General features: G+C 41.8%; 1 pseudogene; it reads left to right on the forward strand.

The window, feature by feature from the left end:
* Positions 1–4,287: 4,287 nt before the first annotated feature.
* Positions 4,288–5,115, forward strand: LOC110332996 (annotated as a pseudogene).
* Positions 5,116–6,171: the final 1,056 nt, after the last annotated feature.

Here is a 6,171-nt window from a genome sequence, read left to right on the forward strand (position 1 = left end):
GACACGTGTAGATCAGGCACTACTGGGCACACGAGAGCACAGCTGGTCTTCCTGGAACGTCAGGACACCTTCTCAGCAGAGCTCACAGTGAAGAGAACATTACAAAGTGTCTCAGGCAGCGGGTCACATTCCCAAAACACCCGGGAAACCATGGACAAGAGAAAAGGGGAACAGTACAGTCCATCTGCGTTTGACATGGTGACTCCAGCTCTGTCCCCGGGGTGATAACAGGTAATGACAGGCTCACTGTAGCCTGGAATGCTGCTTCTGATATGTGTTCCCTATGAGGAACTATGTAAGTTTCTCGTCTTTCATGGCTTCATTTTCCTAATTCTCCAGAAATAAGTCGTCATAAACTTATTCATCTGGTTCTCAAAAAAAAAAAAAAAAAAAAAAAAAGAGTTCCTGACAAATGCTTAGAAAAGTGCATGATGTAGTCCACACATGGTATTTTTATGGCTGAAGTTAAGAGTCTGACTAGGAAAGAGGCAGAGAATAAAAAACCAGAACACAAACTTTGTAGACCATGTTAAGTACTTAGATTGTATCTGTATTCAGAACCATGAAATGGAGAAAAAAAATTTAAAGCAATTCTAAAAATTTTTTTTTTCTTTTTTTGAGACAGGGTTTCTCTGTATAGCTCTGGCTGTCCTGGAACTCACTCTGTAGACCAGGCTGGCCTCGAACTCAGAAATCCACCTGCCTCTGCCTCCCAAGTGCTGGGATTATAGGCGTGCGCCACCACGCCCGGCTCTAAAAATTTTTTAAAATAAATAAATACACTTTTTTTCCTCTTCCTAATGTCATTGTTTTAAACAAAAAAAAAAAACCATTTGGGAAAGAATTGGGGTAGAATTTATCAAGACACGTATATGTATGAATTCTCAAAAACTAAAATCAGAAAAAAAACAAGAGGCTGGAGTTTAAGAGCACTCAGCTGCTCTTACAGAGGACTCTAGTTTATTCCTAGCACCATGTGGTGGCTCATGACCAAGGTAACTCCAGTTCTAAGGATCTGATGCCCTCTACTTGCCTCCAAGGGGAACAAGCATATAGGTAGTACACAGACATACATCCAGGCAAAACACACACCCATCATCACCAGATGATGCATCTATAACACAACTCTATTTATATTTAAGGCTTGGATAATAACATCAAGGAAGAGCAACTGAAAGATTGTGAGAATCAGAAGAGCAGGAAGTCTGCTGTGATTGTGCATCTCCTAGAAATTTCAGAGAAGGAGACCCCCATCTGGTGCCACAATTTCTACACAGGCAGTGCAAGTCAGAGATGAGCCCTGTGAGGGCAGGCATGGCACTCCTGAGATGACCCCAGACACCCAGAGGCCCTGCTTACCACTAAGATGAGCAAGTAAGTGGAGGAGAGGTAGAAGAGGAAGAAAAGCAGGGTGGTGTGAAGGGAGACGGAACTGGAGACTCTGGGGTAATGAGAAGCAGCCTGATATGAACAATCTCTGCCTGGATTAGTTACTTTTCTCATTGTTGTGACAAATATGCCCAACTAAAGTCACCTGGGGAAAGGTTTTATGTTGGCTTACAGTTCCAGGAATTACAGTCCACTGTGATGTGGAAGGCAGAATAGCAGGAAGCTGAGAATACTGGTCACATTTCTCCTCAGTTAGGAAGTAGAAAGTGAACATGAAATCTGGGATAGAAAACTTCAAAGTCTGCCCTCAGAAACTCATTTTCTTCAGCAAGATTCTATCTCCCAAATGTTCTACATTCTCAAATAACACCACCATCTAGGGACCAAGTATTCAACAAATGAGCCTTGAGGGACATTTGAGGTTTAAACCACAACAGTACTTAAATTCAGACCATTGTAGATTTTTAACAATATTATTGATTATTTAATGATTATATACAATGTATCTTGAATATATTCTCTCTCAGCTCCTCCTATAGCCACCTTCTACACCCTCTCATACTTCCTCACCAACTTTGAGGTTTTATCCTTTATTTTCCCTTTCAGTCTACTTTGCTGCCCAGCTATTCTTGGGAGTGGGGCCTGCCCTGTCATGTGATCAACTTACCAGGGGTCACATCATTAAAGAAAACTGACGCTCCCTCTCCCAGCACTAACAAATGCCAATAACCCCAAGACAGCAATAGAATTGTGTGCCCATCTTCCTCACTCTATGCTGAGATTTTGTTTGGCCGGAACTTCTATAGGTGTGCATTCTATCAGAATTACTGTGAGTACATATTGTACAATTACCCTGATGCATCTAGAAAACTGTGTCATCCATCACCTCTGGTTCTTACAGTTTTCAAACCCCCTCTTCCATGAAGATCCTTGAGTCTTGAGGAGAGGGATGTGATGTGTGTATCTCATTTATGTCTGAGAACTCCACAATCTCTTATTCTTGTCTGCTTGTTGACCAACTGAGAGTTGTAATTTTCCATTGCCATGATACAAAAACACCATGAGCAAGGCAATTAATATTATATAAAGAGTCTATTTGTACTTACAGATCCAGATGGGAGAGAGTGATCATGGCAGAGAAGTGTGGCAATGAGCATCAGTTATGGCAACTGAAGCAGGAAGCTGAGAGCTCACAACTTGAACTACAAGCATGAAGTAAAGAAAGCAAAATGAAGTAGTGGGACTGTTTTAAGCTCAACCCCTGACCCCCATGATGCACTTCCTTTGTCAAGTATGCTCCACCTAAACCTCCTAAACAGTACCACCAAGGGCCAAGGATGCCTGAGACTATAGCAGACCTTTCTCATTCAAACTACCAACAGAGTCTTTGTGATAATTGCAATATAATGCAAGAAGCAGCTTCTCGGATAAAATTTGAGAGATACTCTGATCTATGGGCAAAGCAATAAGTCATTAAGAGTCATGGATATTTAGTAGAATAATAGCATCGAGTTTGCCCTTAGGGGCTGTAACCTATGTAGCCACAAATTCTTTGTCTCCTTAACAGTGCCAGGTGTGGATCATTGTGAATCCAGCCTTAGACCTAAGAAGAAAGTGGTTGGTCACTTCTACAACACCCATGCCACTATTGCACCAGTGGGCATATTTTGTCAGACCAGTCATTGTTGTAGCTTTCAGGGTCTCAGCTGGGTGAAATTAAGGATTTTTGTCTCCTCCAGAAGCATGTATAGCAGCTTCCAGCAATGTGAAAACAGCAGCAGGCATGAAACTTTCAGGGAGATACCAGCTTGAGTGTGCCATGGTCTGTGACTCAAGCATGTGGTATCTTAAGCAATAAAGTTGTACCACCAAGTTCTGGAGTGTAACCAAGAGGACCGGCAATAGCCTGTAGTACCTGGGGATCTATGTGACTCCACTGGACAACAGCTCAAAGGGAGGTAGCCCGTTACTGGTGCTGGAGTTTCACTGGTTGGCACGGGGTGATTACATTTTTAAATAGTCATCACAAGTTAAGTCAGGGGCTTTCAACTTACAATTTCAGGTAAGTGTAGTATTGACAGAGCCATTCTAAAGTATTGGAGAGACATAACTAAGACATGGGACTAGAAATGGGTGTTACATGTAACAGAAAGCTGACCTGATTTGTGTGGTCATCAATGACATAGCTGAAGAAAGTTTTTATACACACTCACAACAAAACAGAAGAATATTAGGTTACTAAGTGAATACTGTTTAATGTTCCCAAGCTTAAGAGGCTAACTAGATCTGAAATTAATTATTTTGCTTACAACGAGAATTATCAAAACCAGGCACAGCTTTTAAGTAAGTTATTAAATGTGAGCCTTGATTTATATATTTTAATAATTGGTGAACATGGGCTTGGGTTTCTGTTTGAACTATATTATGGTAGTAACTGTTAATTTTGTTAATAAGCTCTGACTAGCCTCAGATTACCTGTGAAAATTACATTCATTAGATGTGACTTTAAAAAATAAAGAAAGAAAATTTGAGATTTAAACTGAATGTATAAGTTAGCTTGTCGCTGTTCTGGGTGGTGCCAGTTTTGAACCGTGCTGGTTTGAGTTGTGTGGCTGTTTTTCTGGGTATCACTGTGATTGCAGAATGTGATGACTGTCCCCTCTGCAGAGGAGCTGGACTCCTTCAAGTACAGCGACCTGAAAACTTTAGCCAAAAGACTGGGCCTCCAGGCTAACCTGAGGGCAGTCAAGTTGTTAAGAGACTTGAGAGCACACCTGAATCCAAAAACAAAGAAAGAAAATTAAAATCAGGATGAAAAGCAATCCTCTGCATTCTCCATTGATGAGACCAAGATCCAAGTTAGCAGTGAGGAGCAAGCTGAGACACAATCAGGCAGTCATGCATGGGTTTCCTAAACTTGGGAACAATCAGAGGACTTCAGCCACGACACCAAACTTTAAGGAGCTTCATGAGGCTCGTGTTAAGAAAACGGAATCCCTTGATGAATATATTGTGAGAAAAAAGAAACACTTTAAAGAACACAATTCACTCAGTGATCTACAGCTTGACAAAAAAGGCATAGTGACCCCAGATCCACCAAGAGGAAGACTCTCTGAACCCTGTACTCCTGCCAAGCAGCAATGCCCACAAGGCCACTCAGCAACTAAAATGAATATCAGGTTTTCAGCTGCTACAGATAATGAACATAGGTGCTCACTCAGACACCAGCCAGAAAGTCTCTATTCACATGTGACTGCGCCTGGGACACCCAAGTTAAAAACCACTGAGGAGAATCCTACTGCAGTTATTACCCCCATTCACGATGACGGCTGAAGGAACACACAGACTCCAGGTTCTAGTAAGGAACCAGTATTTGATCTCAAAGCAAGCTTCTCTCGTCCCCTCAACCACAAGTCACACAAAGAAAAGCCGAAACTTTGGGGACGAGCTCAAGAGAACAATTCTCTGAACGAATGTGCAAGCAGAGTTACCTTCCACAGGAAAACTTACCAACAACCTCATCTCCCAACCAGGGAAGAACAATGGAAGAGACGTGAGCAAGAATGAAAAGAGGAGAAAGAAAACCTTCTGGAAGCTCGAAGAAACCTGGGTGTGACCCTGTCTGTCCCTTTACCCCTAACTTGTTTTCCTTTTTATGTGTTTATACTCTTTCTCTACTTCAGTCAAAAGCTCTTTTCTATTATAACTTTTGGTCATAATTTGTAGTAGTGTCTCTTCTGTGCTATATCTGAGAATATATTATCACCTTCAAGTTCATAACTAAAGCGGTTTTCACCTAATGTCCTATACAACTCCAATTTCTAAAAGACCTGTCCTCGTGATTCTTAACAGGTTTTTCGTGTCAAGGTCCTGCTAGTTCCAATGGAGATGACCTGCACCCTTTTCTACGCAAGTTTCCCTTAGCAGCAAGCTGTGGCATGAAAGAGTAAGATAAAGTTCATAGGTAAAGGGAGGCTGAAAGGTAACATTTTTGTTCAGTAGACTGGAAAACCTATTAGAATTATTGAAATCTTATTTTATCAAGGTAAAAAGTTTTAGCTTATAAGAGCCTTGTTCCGACAGTTTATGTATTTGCCAACTGTCACTCATAATCCGAAACTAGAAAACCTCCTGTCTTAGTCAGGGTTTCTATTCCGGCACAAACATCATGACCAAGAAGCAAGTTGGGGAGGAAAGGGTTTATTCAGCTTACACTTCCACATTGCTGTTCATCACCAAAGTCAGGACTGGAACTCAAGCAGGTAAGGAAGCAGGAACTGATGCAGAGGCCATGGAGGGATGTTCTTTACTGGCTTGCTTCCCCTGGCTTGCTCAGCTTGATTTCTTATAGAGCCCAAGACTACCAGCCCAGGGATGGTACCACCCACAAGGGGCTCTCCCTCCTCAATCACTAATTGAGAAAAGGCCTTACAGCTGCATCTCATGAGGCATTTCCTCAACAGAAGCTCCTTTCTCTGTGATAACTCCAGCCTGTGTCAAGTTGACACAAAATCAGCCAGTACACCTCCACTCTCTCTGCTTATTAAATAAAAGTCACAGGGCAAAGGGTGTGCCTCGGCTGTACAACAGGTATGTCTATCACACACCTGTCCCTGAATTTGACCCCTGGTACCACCAAAAACAAAACTGAGAATTGCTGCTGTAAGAATCACCATCTTTGGGAGGGGTGTGGGAAACTTTCGGGATAGCATTTGAAATGTAAATAAAGAAAATAATAATTAAAAAAAAAAAAAAAGAATCACCATCTTTGGCAGGCTTGAC

Source organism: Mus pahari, chromosome 15 (genome assembly GCF_900095145.1).
Source record: "Mus pahari chromosome 15, PAHARI_EIJ_v1.1, whole genome shotgun sequence".
In the NCBI taxonomy this organism is placed as follows: Eukaryota; Metazoa; Chordata; class Mammalia; order Rodentia; family Muridae; genus Mus; species Mus pahari.